General features: G+C 27.3%; 1 protein-coding gene across 2 annotated transcripts in view; it reads right to left on the bottom strand.

Annotated features, from left to right (window-relative positions):
• Nucleotides 1-15,313, bottom strand: part of LOC123293427 (protein held out wings) — a 278,973-nt gene that overhangs the window by 25,843 nt on the left and 237,817 nt on the right. The gene's annotated exons all lie outside the window — the stretch shown is intronic.

The raw sequence follows: 15,313 nt of genomic DNA, 5'->3' as shown, positions 1-15,313 counted from the left end.
TTAAAATATGTAATATATTTTAATTCGTGGTAATTGATATTATTTTAATAATTTTAAATAGATAAAATATTTTATTCATATACCATTAACAATAATAACAATAATAATATCAAATGAAAAACAAATACTTGATTCTGAATATTTTATTTTAAACTATATAATTTGTATAAATTATAATAATATATATACATTTGAAAATATTCTTAAATGACAATTATTAAACTAATAATATTATTTTAATTTTTGAATATCATTTGTATAATTAATAATAGTTTGCACGATTTATTTATCATATTTAGAATAATTTGCCATTTTAGTTAATGTTGACTTAAATTTAGGAATCAGAGAGACACATGTAAGTTTCTTAACACAGTACACTCATTTTGCTTTTCATTTCTTACTTTTTACAACCAAGGCAAACTTTTAGTTGCACTAAGAGTTTGATAAGAATCCATTAAAAAAGTTTATATCTTTATTGCAAGCCAAACATAAAAATTTTGAACCTTTTCTGTTCAGACTTTTCGTTTGATATTGGTATGAATTTAGATCAATTTTTTACACTGCTTTATGTAGGTAAAGCACTACAATGAATTTTAAATTCTACTTTCGAAATATCTCGGTATGATAGCTCAAAACTTGACCAAAATATCTGTCACACTAATAAAAAAGAAAAAATAAAGCAAAAAATATTGCTGCCAGAATAAACCCTAGCATACCTAGTCCATATTATACCTATCGTTAAATAGTATTGATTCATATGCGAATTTTCGAAATCCGTGTAAGTGCAGTTTTACTGTCACAATAAAGCTGTAAACACAGCTTTATTGTACAAGCATATTTGGATTCTAAAAAGTGATAATAAACTGTAGGGACTTCTTAATAAAATCATATCAAACGATAATAAAAAATAAATCTGTTCAATTTATAATTTATTTACTTAAGTAGTAAAAACAATTCATTAATAATTAAATGAAATGAAGTTACACCTGGAAGGAGGGTCATTATTTATTTATTTATTTATATGAATAATGAATACAACACAATAATGTTTATATAAATTATTATAAATTCTTCATACATATACATAAAACTACACACCTTAGAACTTTAATTTAAATTTAATGAAGACTCTACAAAAGAAATAGTTCCAAATGTCAGAGATACCTTTAAAAAATACAATAGCTCCAATAATGGTCTAACATTTTTAAATTTTGAAATTATATTTATGTCACCAAATAAATAATTATGTCAATTTATTAATGGAAATCTAAAAAAAATATGTGACATTTTGCTTTTAAAATTTATTGATACATTGAACTCAAAATTTATGTTAGGTTTTTTTTATTTATAAATATATAACTTTAATCATTATGTAATAGAAACAACTCTGATATATAAATTAGTTTTGAATTAAACAGAAATAAATCAAATTTTACTACACAATTTTTTTTTTAAACGTTTTTATTAATTTAACTTATCAAGACTAACCTAAAATTGAGTGACAATTTCTACTCATTTCTATACCTATGGGAAAATCACAAATGACGCAGTCAATATGTCCAAATAACCATGCACAAAACCAGGGCCGTAAAGAGGTACAAATTGCAGGTAGCAAGTAATTATATCGCGCCTTATATATATTGATCGGATCGGCTCTAGCGATTTTGATATAAAATTTGTATACTAATAGTAGTTAACATAAGAAATATAATAAGATTGGAGACATCCCTACAGAAATGCGGAAAACGCAACAAAACATAATATTTATGTAGTAGCATCATCTCGTAAAATTATGAGATAATTGTATATCGCTGTCGTGAATAAAATCAATTGTCGATTTTTTTTTGTAAATTATAGAAAAGTATTTTATTGTTTAATTATTACAGTAACTTTATACATTGCAGTCTGCATCAAATCCGGTAGTTCTGATTTTAATCATACTTGTTTATAATGTTATTCCAATGAATAATCCAAGTTTGTGACTTCGAGCGTCGAACGGACCTTGTCAAAAATCAAAAAATGCTAGAATATTTCGGATTTTGGCGACTATAACCCTAAAGAAATAATTTTTTGATAAAACCTTGTCCGAACGTTTTTAAAATAGACTAAATTTGCTACAATATGAGACGAGAAAGGATTCTGTAGACCCAATACTTTTCGAGATAAATCATTTCATTTATCATTTATCATTAAAGTTGTGTTCAACGCTCGAAGTCACAAACTTGGATTATTCATTAGACCAACATCATTAATAAGTCTGCAAAAAATCGGATCTATCGGATTTGATGCAGACTACCCCTTACTTTCGAACGACAAGCTTACTGTATTAAATTTTAAGCTATTCCGATTTAACCAATAAAAAATACAACTTTTTTTGCGAGTTGCCAAAACTTTCAATGGAAAAAAGGATACTGACGATTTCTCAACAGATCTTCTGATATTTTTTCAATAATACTTAACAATCTCGTTTATAGAGAAAGGATTATATAATAGCCTTAACAACCTATAATTTTGTCATGTATTTCGATAATTTTTTCCAATATTCTGTTTTCTTTCTTTAACAGTAGTTAATTACTCTGTTATTTACGAGCGAAGTCTTCACGAACAAAGCCGCAGGGGTACATTTAACCAATAAATCATACATTGTACATGTTCGTACAAGTACACAGTTTTTGTCGTGCCATACCTTAAAAATTTTTCAATGACATGATCATGATGAAGTTTGTTTGCATGTTGAGCTGTATGATTTAATATATTAGTGATGTATGATGTTAAAATACCAGAAATAGATTAATATATAATTAACTACTATAAATTAATCAGTGAAGATGATCCACTGTGTTATTATTAAATCAATGATTAAATGATTTATGCTAATTTTTTAACTTTTTTAAAAGGTGTGTCAAATTATAGTTTGTGTTTTTGCTTAGACAAATATAAAAAGTGCAAGAAGTAACAGTAAGTCTTCATTTTTACCCGACTGAGCTACGCAAAGGAGTATTAATGTGTTTATCAGCTATTTATGTGTGTTCCTATATGGCACACCAGAGACCAAATCGGGCACAAGATAGCTGGTGCTCGGGATATCCAGGGCACCCCAGGTACCCAGGACACCAGATATCTCGGAGATCAATTCTGACGCGATATTCATCCTCAGCGCCCCTAAAAACTCCCCGAGTATCGAGTTTGGATTAATTATATAACGAATTTCTCGAAAACTCCAAGAGACGAGGGGGTACCATTTACCCTAGGGCACCATGTACCTCGGAGGTGTTCAGCGAACCCAAAAAACCTCCCGAGTTACAAGTTTGAAATCATTTTCATCGCTATTAAGCGAATTGCAAATTTAGTATATCTACGGTTAATTTAAAATGCAATTATGAAATGCATTTTATTTATGCCTATTGCACAATTTAATTTCCTTAATTTCATATAAATCAATTTAGGTTAAAAAATTTCCTGACTCTCTAACGAATCGAATGCCGAAGACCGCATTCAAATTCGACTTACTGTTCAATTTTTTCGAATTTCATTGCTTCGTTTATGCGACTACTTCGTAAACTTCTAAGATAAGTTTCTATTGTGAATGATTTAGGCTGTGCGTTGTCAGTTAATAATAGAATAATTTTATATATCTAGACAATATTTTATTAAATTTGAGATGCACGCGTTTTCATATATAAAAATAATACAGGAGATGATCTATTATATTGTTAAGAGGTCTAACATTTAGTTAGTTGGTGGGTGAAATGAATACAGCATCCATCACATCATTTGGTACTTTGTGGCACGTGCGTTTCATCATATTTATTCATGCATGACCACACATATGTATGCATGCAAGTTGTACGTAAGTATTAAAGTAAGTACGTAAGTATTGTATTGTAGCAGCTAACTTTAACCTCAGCTCAGTCAGTGAGTGGAGTTTACCTACCTCCAGAGAGATAATAGCTAGTAGCATTTATATCAATATACTACATATTATTGAATAAACTGATGCCGTGCCACAATTACATGACCGCCATCGTCACCACGACCTCAATTAAATGTAATAGATAATCAACCACATAATATTAGGTTTTCGTAATTGTTTTGTTGGGTTCTACTTCTAAAATAATTTATTGTCAACTTATCTATGGTTTTAGTCGAGTCAATGAACACTACATTATATACCACGTTATACATTCCTTATTATAAAATACCACCTACTTTTCAAGAGGAAAACAAAACAATTTCGTATACATTGTGAAGGTTTTTCTGGATTTGCATCTTCTTCAAGAAATCGAGGCTTATGTCAAAACATCTCTCTCCAAAATGCATAAACAAAAAATTTAAAAATTCAAAATTTTCGAAGTTTGTTACCCTTATTAATTTACCCTCGTGGGTAAAAAATGTTTTAAACAAAAGTTGTTTATTTTTTTATTAGGAACTTATATTCTCTAACGGTATACAAGATGAGTCCCACGGACCCAAAACCCAATTGATCTATATTTCTCATTTACGAACTCGACCTCACTTTTTACGTCCTGAGTACGCTATATTCAGCTTGATATCTCTTTTCATTTTTGAGTTATCGTGTTAACAGATAGACGGACAGGCGGACAGACAGACAGACAAACGGAAATGGACTAGTTAGGTGATTCTATGAAGACCTATACCAAATTTTTTTTCGTAGCACCAATATTTTTAAGCGTTACAAACTTGGGACGAAATTTAATATACTATGTATATTTTATATATACATGGTATAAAAAGAGGGATGTTATAAATTTGAACGATATGTGTGTCTGCCTGTCAGAAATTTTGTAAATTTAAAATGTATCAAAGCTCGAACTGAAAAAGTGCCACCTTTTCAACATCACCACTTGCTCAGTGTTGGTAAGCTACTCAAAGACTCCGTTTATTATAAATTTTTGACATAATGCAAAAAATTCCAAGAAAATTTACGTAGATTTAGTGAATGTTTAGAGTCTTTTTTTCCGGCATATTTTGTTTTTGGCGGTTAAAATAGCCTTCTGATTACAATGATTACGATAAATTATAGTTGATATGTACCTATCCTTTAATAAAGTTAATCGGAACTTCTATAATATTATAGTTTCTTCAATTACAGTAAAATAATAAAGTTTACTATAAGTTTTATCACCAAGATCTTATTTGATTTAACGTTTTTACAGTAACAGTAAACATACATACAAGTTTATTTACTAAAAATAAACGTTCTAAGCTAATAAAATAAGTACTTACTGTGTGCAGTGTAAATTATAAAATATTTAAAAATTCTTTATATTTATTGCTGCAAAAGTAAATTGAATTCATATTAAAACGTGTATTAAAATTAAAATTAAATTGAATTTTAGTTATTATTTTATTAATTATATAAACATCATAAAGTACACAGAGTAATTAATTATTTATTGTTTTTAATGGTAAAGGTATGCTTTTAGCAGTGATGCAATTGTGCAAAAAAAAAAAATTGTTTTGGTTATAAAGCTGATCTTTGTTGAAAAAGGTGATCTATGAGTTTATCATCGTGTTTCGAGGGATATCAATTAAAGGTAATTGCTGAACAACGTTGCTGTATGGTTGAAGTTTTCTAGGCTTTTTAAGTCAGCAAAAACATCAGAAATTAGTTCCTAGTTTTATTGATAGCCGCAGAATTTGCTTTATATTATAAAATTTATACTAATACAAAGAAATAAAAAAAAGTTTCGTAAAAAAATACAATAAAAATTTGGTTTTTTTAAAAACAATAATACGAGGAAATTTTTGAAAATGTTTTTTTAGACATTACTTTGATTGCTAATTTTACTGGGTTATTATTCACGAGTGGGAATGACTATTCCTAAAATAAGAAATTTCTCGGGCTTTTGAGAAAACTTCAACGAAGTTCTACTAAGTTATAGGCTCCCACTAATTTTATCTAAACTGTTCAATTGTTAACTCTTAATATGAGCGTTATTTGAGTTGAGTAATAGTGCATTTCTATTTGATTTTAGAATTTAAATACACTAGTGCTGTTTTACTTGAACTACCTTAAATTCAGTAAATTATTATTGACAAAACTATTAACTTTATTGCAATTATTATGACTAACTTTATGTTTATTACTATGATATATCAAGTTTTTAGACTCAACAGATTGAAATTACGGAAATAATTTTAATTTATTCTGTTAAACGCGAATTTATTTCAATATATCATTAAAAGTCAAAAACATAAAACTTGATGCATTAAAAATATTTTAAACCTAGTCTAGAAAAACTTCAATTCCAAATATATTTGTAACAAGTGAAATTTACAAAGATCCCTCGACAAATTTTTCGGGTACGGAACACTAAAATCGCATTTGAAACATATCTAAGAACACTCTCCATTAAATTGTCTTTTATTGTAGCTAAATATTTTTATTGTGGGCTCTGAAGAGGATACATTTTAACAAAATATGTATTTATAGATAGATTTTTTAAGCAAATTTGTCTATTTATGTAACTTATTAGCGAATCGATCCTTCCTAGTAGATGTCAAAAATGACCATCGTAAAAATTTATATATGTATGTATGTATGTAGTAATGTAAGTATGTGTCTATATGCTTTTATGTATCTGTAAACTCTTTAGCGGTCGCAATTTACGTCCGATTTGAATAAAATTTGGTATAAAGGTTTAGATATTTGAAAGATTAAGTTCGTTGATAATTGACAGATAAACAAGGAGTGGGAGAGGGGGAGTGAGTTTTAGTTTCTTTTACGGAAAGTACAATTTTGTATTTTTTGATCAGTTAGAAGCAAAAAGACGCTTTCTCCAGACGCTTAGAATTCGAAATAAATTAACTTGAAATTAAAAATTTAATATTCGATTTTTAAGAAAAATATTTTATTTTTTCAATATCTGAGGGAATTCGTTTAGCTAACGTAGCTCCGGCGGTACGAATTTTTCTTGAATACATTTATAATATCAGACCCAATCCTTTATTCTTACACACATATTTTTTATACATATTCTGTGAAATATACCATTCACTCACCATGCAAGGCATCATTAAATAAATTGACTGTTTAAAGTCAATGATTACTCTAAATCGACCTATCTATTATACATTAAATGTTGTACGAACAATAACACCACATAAGTCAACGTTTTATTAATAAATAAATATTTGTTGCAAATCAACAAAAAAAACGATCCCTTCTTATAATAAAATACACTTTTAAACAAAAACTAGTTTAAGATAACAATTGACTATCATCATTTATTTGTATACCCGGTGTAATTTTAAATCTTGGTGTAATAACATTGAACCTAAAAACGATTTTTGAGTAATAGGAAATGATTCTGATTCATGATTTAATTATTTAAGGATAAAACAAGTGAAATGTACAAAATTTAAAAAAAAAAACCGAGTTTTTCAGGTTCGGAATCATAAATTCGGACTTAAATTATATTTTTCCTAAGTGCCTTCTTCAAACTGAATCGATTTTTGGGATCATCACCTATTTTATAGTTGTTCCGGATGCGGAACCCTAAACTCCCACTTGAAACATAGCTAAGAAAACCCTACATTCAAACGAAATAAAAAAAATTCAAATCGACTCATCCATTTAGGCGCAACGATGCCACAGACAGACAACCACACATTGCGGTCAAAGTTATAGCTGCCCTTTCTTTGGTTCGGAGGTTAATAACAAGTTTCTATCGAAATCGAAATTATGAAAGAATCGCATTCTGATATACTTAAATGGCTATAATTTTACTAACGCTATGTTATACATATCGAGTAATTTACATTTATTGTTCTATCTCTAACGGTTTAAAAGATGGGTCCTATGGACACAAGACCCACTCGACCTATGTTGCTCATTTACAAGTCGACTTCACTATTTACGTCCTAAGCACGCTATAAAAATTTCAACTTATTATCTCTTTTCGATTTTGAGTTATCGTGCTTACGGACAGACAGACGGGCAGGGAATCAATATTTTTAAGCGTTCGATAAAAATTCACTACCAAAACAATTAATCACATTAAATTCAATCTGTGATGTTTTTAAACATGATACTGTTTTAGGATATGAATAAAACTTTGACTTGTCATTTTAGACCACTGGCTATGCTCCAAATCATCCTAAATGAATTTTATACACAAGGTATTAATAAAAAAAAAATGAAATAATAAATTTCCAATATATGACTTGAGTAATAATAATAATAATATAATGTATGTTATTATTTTATTAAAAGTACCATATTATTATTTATGTATCTTACATAGTTAGGTATAGTTGTTACATGTACAATACATGAGAAATATCTCTTAAAATAGTGAGTGATTTGACGGTGTGATATATAATATTAGATTATAGTCATTGATAAGGTACTTGAGACTGTCATCTATTTTAAATAATGACGATACTTTATTACAATATTATTATTATTATTATTATTATTATTGTAATAATAGTGAAAAATATTTTATAAAATGTGTACAATATACTTACTTTACTTGTGTGCTAAGCTATATGGGTTGTGTGCTTTGTTATTTTGTGTGATTTTTACAATACGAGGTGGAACAAATAAATATATGTTACATAATAACTATACAGATATTCAGATGAATACTTACAAAAACCAGATAATCCATTTATTCGTAGTACAAAAAATTTGTTAAAATTGGGCTACAGCTAACATTTTGAAATACCTTAGAGTAAGTAAGTAAGACATTATTTACGCTTTTATAAATTACTAGATGACTCGGCGAAGTTCGTTTCACCTACAATTTAAATACGTAAGGAACTTGAGTGGAACATTAGAAAATTTAACACAAAATATTAAATTCAGTAAATGATGGAAACGCATATAAATAATGCATTATATTAATTATGTTATGCATTATATTAATAAACGGTTGAACTGATTTGGCACACAGTAACAAAAAACCGCCTAAAGGAAACGAACTAGGGGATAATAAGGGAAAATAAGGAATAATTCACTGTGCAACTCAAGACTCAAGAGACAGCACACTAACACATTTACAATGTCGTCACATACACGCTGTTGTACTGCAGCCACACAAGATGTTGTATTTGAATATAAATGAAATAAAATATTCCAGTTTCCGTTTACATATATACGTCCCTCTTTAAAAAATCACTGCCACAAAAAAATATACATAAATCGAGCGAAAAGACGTTACACATCAAAAATTAAAACCATGAAATTGTGAATTAAATGGAAGATAAGTCAAGGCTGGAGAAGTGCATGCTGCATTGCGGAAGAATTTGTTTTAAACGTTGAAATTTCCCAGCGGGTGAGTAACTGCTAGTGTTACATAACAGATCTACACAAGGAATACAAAATTTTAAAGACATAATAATGGTGTCTGTTTTATCCACATGTATGAATGTAAGTTGGTACTGTTGGTTTGTATAATGTTGTATACTTATATTTGAAATAGATGACACGCCTTTTTGAATGGTGAACGAAGCAACATTAAGTACACTTTTAAAGATGTAAATCACTTATAATGTATATTATATTATTATTGTATACGGCTTGGATGGGACTGAATGTGTTAAAAGTTATTCTTGTAAAAATACTAAAAAATCGATCATAAACTATGTATATGTATCGAAAAATAAAACTATTTTATGTAATACATATTTGAAATCAATAAAATTTATTTTATTATTAAAACGTTCATTTGAAAATGTTTTTTTTTTTTTTTTTTGTTTATTTGTTCTTCAATCGTCATCATAATATATTATTACACTTGTATTTATTTATGACAATGAACAAGACGAGTTGTCTGTCTGTTTGATGTTATACATGTCGTCACTGAATATGAAATTCATCAAATATTATAATGTCTAATAATATTGTGTTACATGAATTGGGAACTGTAAAAAAACTGAAAAATATTTTCAAAACAAACGAAAATATGCTCTGAAAAGAATTTCTTAACATTCAGTCGAGTCGATTCAAGTCGGTAGAGTTTTTTTTGTAACTCTTTATTATATTGTGAAGTTATTGGTGTGGGCCTCAAGGATCGCACAAGACCCACCCCATGGCTTTTTTTCATCACCACATCAAAATAAAACATTGAGGAATCTAAAAAGATACGGTGTACTAGATGGTAGAGACATAGAATTTCTCAAACTGTTAAATTAATATGGTGGAAGCGCAAATAAATGCATAAGCCATATTAATAATTGATATATTGCATAAGTTAACTGCGTTTCCACCATTTATTTACTACTTGTGTAAAGATTTTTTATATACGTACTCATTTAAACGTTGCTAATATTCCATTCGTATTAAAATGTCAAACAGAAGAAAAATGTTTGACAAATTTTTAAATATATATGAATGCAAATATCGAAAGTTTGTATATCCCAGATAAATAAATAGTAAGATTAAGGAAAGAGCAGGAACAGCTAGCTGCTGTGTTAATAATGTTGACAAACGTTTGCAATATTCAACAAGGTACCATATTTTTGAAACAACTTTTCTAGATTACCAACGTTCGACAAAAATTTCTCTTTCTTCTCGTCTTTCTCAACGAAGAGCACGAATAGATTTCCGTTCAGAAGCTTTCATAAATATTGATTTAGAAGGCTTGTGAAAAAATTGATTTGAAATATTCATTCCCTTAACTATTGGGTATTTGTAGTCAATTTATAGATCGTGAGTTTGGAATGAAGTATAACGTCAGTATAATTCTCTAAAGTTTGGTAATAATACAGATTTAACCCTCGTGTTTTTAGTTTTAAGTGACTCTCTTTATTTAAAACGACTAATTTTCAATTGTAAATAGTATAGTAAATGTCAAATTAAAATTATTGAAAAATAACAATTAATTAAACTTGCTACATTGTGAAAATAAGAGACGAAATTGCATAAATAATATTTTGTAAATGTAAATTAACATAATTATTTATTTAAATTTGTTAGAAAATAGTATTAAATTTAAATTTTCAATTTAAAACATACATACTACTTAGGCTTATATACCCACCCCTACAATCATATTAATAAAGTAGTGCGTCGTGACTATGGTAACTCTCTGAAATAAAACTCACGCACGGAGCCAATATTAAAGCTACTACAATTAGATAAAAATAATTAAAGAGTTTTGACTGAATTATGGGTTTACGGTCTATTAGCCACACGTAATATTGACGAATTTCAAACTCTGTTTCATAGTATATGAAAATTAAGTTAAGATTTTATTTATAGATATGAGAAAAAAATGGATGAGATGATATATGTATGAGTGGCTTGTTCTCGGACTATCATAGAGTTGAAGAAATAGAAAAAAAAGAAGTTGTTGTTAAATGATTTATTTTAATTGGAAAATATTCATTATAATCAATCATAGTTTGAAATTTTTATAATAATAGATACGTTCTGTGGAATGTTAGTTTTATTTATTTTTTTTGTCTATTCAAGAGATTTATCTATCTTTGTTGTTTTTGAAATAAAACATGTGTCGATTGACATGGATTTGTTACATATAGTTTTTTACCAAATTGACTATTTGATTTAATTTCATTTGTTTTGATCACAAAATAACTGTTTTTAAATGACAATGGACTGATTTTGGTATCGACTAACTTCGAAGAGAAATGAATTGAAGCAAATTGTATTCCAAAAGTAAGTAAGACTTATGTGTTATTTATGTCCTGTTCATAAACTTTTATACATAAGAAAATTATTCGTTCTCCATCACGGGACGTGGACAATTTTTGATTGCATCCTTTGAAATTTTTGGACATATGTTTTTGCTTATTCTATCAGGAAGATAATTGAATACAAATAGAAAATATTTTTTATTAATGTATTGGGAGGGACTTGAGACTTATTTTAAAAACTTGTTTTATTTTAAACGTTTCAGAAAACTTAACATAAAAAAACTCACTTTTTTTTAAAAACTTTTTTAGTTGTTTAAGGTGGTTGTCTTTGTACAATGTTGTAAAAATAGTGTACTACATCATACAGCTAGTTTTTTGAAAATATCTTAAATCTAGTTTTTTTCTAGAATTAAAAAACTTGTTAAAAACACAACAAAACGCAACCTTTCCTATGCTCTCCATGTTAATTATCCGAGCTTTAATTGTATTTAACTCGAGTTAGAGACGATCAATCGACTTTAAATTTTTTTGGTTAATGTAGTATTATATTCCTAATAAGTAAACACAAATTTAGAATTTTCTGTCGATATGCTCATAGCAAGACAACAACTTTAAAAGGTGTTAAAGTAATTTTTGATAAGATTAGTACAACAAAGTTTTTTTCACGACCATGTGAATTACGTTATTTTGAACAATAAAATCAAATATAAAAATGTTTCAAATTTCAAATAATTTTATTTATTGCATACAATAAAAATATATCTAGCATATCTTTAAAAAAAAAGTATGCTAAGATACGTTATGAATTATTAACGCATTAACGAATTATTTTCTAAAACAATAATGATTTTTTTCTAAAATTTATCTTGAAGAATAGACAAAATTTTGATCTTTTTATCGTGGATCGATGTGCTTGCTCATAGTATAAAAATTTATGTATTCATAATTGAGACAAAAAATTTAAAGTTTAATACAATATGTTTCGAATAATTAATTTATAATAATTACCAGTCATATTTTTGACAATTTTTTTAATAAATTAATTGAACAAATAAAGAAATTGGAATGCGGAATAATATTATTAAATTAAGAAGAAAAAAACTAATTAATGAAATATGATAGCAAAAATTTTAATTGCGTTATCAAATAATTAATTAAATTTGTATTATATTATTTATTAAAGAATTGAATATTCGATTTAGTAATACGAATACATATTCTGAACTGTATTTGTTAATTTAAAACAGCTTGAGTTCTGTTTATAAAACCACTCTCAATAAATTTTATAATTCAGAGGTAATCGTAGGAAACTCGAATGTCTATTACAACGCATGTTGATTCTAGCGGACGTTGGTTTTAATGTTCTCTGTTAAGGGTTGGTCGTAGCAAATTTTAAGAGTGGTGAATTAAAATAGGTAATGGGAATATCCTTATTATGTGGCAATAGTTTATTTCAAGGGGAATATTTTAGTAAATAGTAAAAAAATCACAGATTAACAAAATTAAGATTATTGAAAAATGTGGTTTTTATTTTAAGGAGAAAATATAATTATTTAAAGTTGATATGAGTAAACTTTTTTGAAACCCTAAAAGAGGTTTTTTTTAAACTTTGTAGGGTAATATTGGACAACTAATTATGACGTAATGTTTTCAAAACGGCCTTTTTTTGTTTGTCTAGAAGCATTAAATGTAACTTAAAAATAACAAAAATCTTTTTTTGTATAAACTAAGTCTATGAAAATTGAAAACAATTTTTGGCGTAACTTCGTAAATTGACAACTGAATAAAAAAAAAGACAATGTATGGAATTAGCAATGGAAATCCATCGGTTTTGAAAACTGGCTTGGCGCCTAGAATATACACGCAATACAAATGATATTCTTACTCTTTTGAAAAATAGTAGAATTTTCTGAATGTTGCAGATAGCAGCTTATGTTTTACGTACCTGAAACAAAAGAATAATTGATAAAATATGAAAATTTTTGTTATTATGAAGATAGAGTTTGAGTGAATATTATTAAATAAGACATAAAGTATTTTCTTTGGCTTTAAAATAATTTTACTACTGCCTACTTTAATATAAAATACAAAACTTTCTCTAGTATTTTTCAACTCCAAACGTTGGCTATGAATTGTTTAGCATTTACTATTTTAAACTTTTACAGAAATTTTTAATTTATGGTTCAAAATGATGATCATAGATAGAGCAGTAAAATGCCAGATTAAATTAAATTTTTTTATCATTTATTTTTTTTAATATATCTTTATAAATTATAGCTCATGTGTCATTCTGAAGTAAAAGCTATACTGTTATACAGTTTCATTCAAATCCATTCGGTAGCTTTTGCGTGAAAGCGTAATAAACAAGCATCCTTACTTTCACATTTATAATATATAGGAATAGGGACAGAAATATTTAAAAATATTTTAATGTAGAACTATTTTAAGTTTTATTTAAGTAAAAATAATTCTGAAAAATAAAAAGTAAAATTCATTTTATGTCATTAAATATAATAATAAATGCGAAAATTGAAAAACTTTCAAAAATTTCTTCTATGGTTTGTTGAAAGGTTTGTTGAAACTAAATCTCATAATCAAGGATTTTTAATTTCCTCATAATTATTCTGAACGTAATAAAAAATAATAAAAATCCCTGCATAAGAAATGATAATTTATTTTGATAAATTATAAAGATATTGAAAGTTATATAATAACCATTAATAATTTTTTTTCTTAACAAAAATATTATTGATTATTGCACGTAATTTAGTGAACAATAATACTCATAATATTTATATATTAAATGATATATTAAATTAAAATATTTTTGTAACACTTGGTTGGTTGGTAAAGATACAATTGTGTCGTGCAATTAACATTAAAAGAACACTGATTACGTGACATTTAGACTTGTGTTATATATGTATGTATTTGTATAGTTTGACTCATGGTGAAACAAAAACATTTACTGTACATACAATAATTTTTTTTCATGTTTAAATAACAATATCATTATTATATTTATGGAATAATAATATTGTTTATGGTTATAAAATTTATATGTTTGTGTTTTTGTAATATAGGTGTAATGTTAAGTATTGTTTTTTTTACTGAAATAGATTCTGTATATTTTGTAAATACAGTAGAACCTCGATAACTTAAACCTCGGTAACATAAAAACCTCTGTTACTTCAAAAAATACTATGTTCCCTTCCCATCAGAGCCCAAAACCTCTATAACTTAAAATACGCAACCTCTATAACTTAAATAAATAATCTCTGTATAGGCCCTCAGTAACTACATAGAAACATGTACATACCTCTATATTAACTAGGGTACATAGAAACATGTAGGTACATACCTCTATATTAACCTTTACCTAACATAGACCCTTGATAACTTAAAACCTCTATAACTTAAAATATTTTGTTTCCCTTGGACTTTAACTTATCGAGGTTCTACTGTAACAATGTATTTTTTTTTAATTATGCGGATGTCTGTAGAGTCTGTAAGTATTCGGAGTTCGGACTCTTTATCATTTATTTCAATTGAGGAATTTTAATGATAGGCATCTAGTGGACCATACTCTGGATTTTTAGGCGATCAGCCAGTTATCTATAGATATACTAATTTTATGTCAAAAATACAAATCAAGCTAACAAAGTATGCTTAAAGTTTGTAACGC

Source organism: Chrysoperla carnea, chromosome 2 (genome assembly GCF_905475395.1).
Source record: "Chrysoperla carnea chromosome 2, inChrCarn1.1, whole genome shotgun sequence".
Lineage (NCBI taxonomy): Eukaryota > Metazoa > Arthropoda > Insecta > Neuroptera > Chrysopidae > Chrysoperla > Chrysoperla carnea.
Note: the sequence above shows the minus strand (reverse complement) of the source record. Positions and strands in the feature narration are given on the sequence as shown.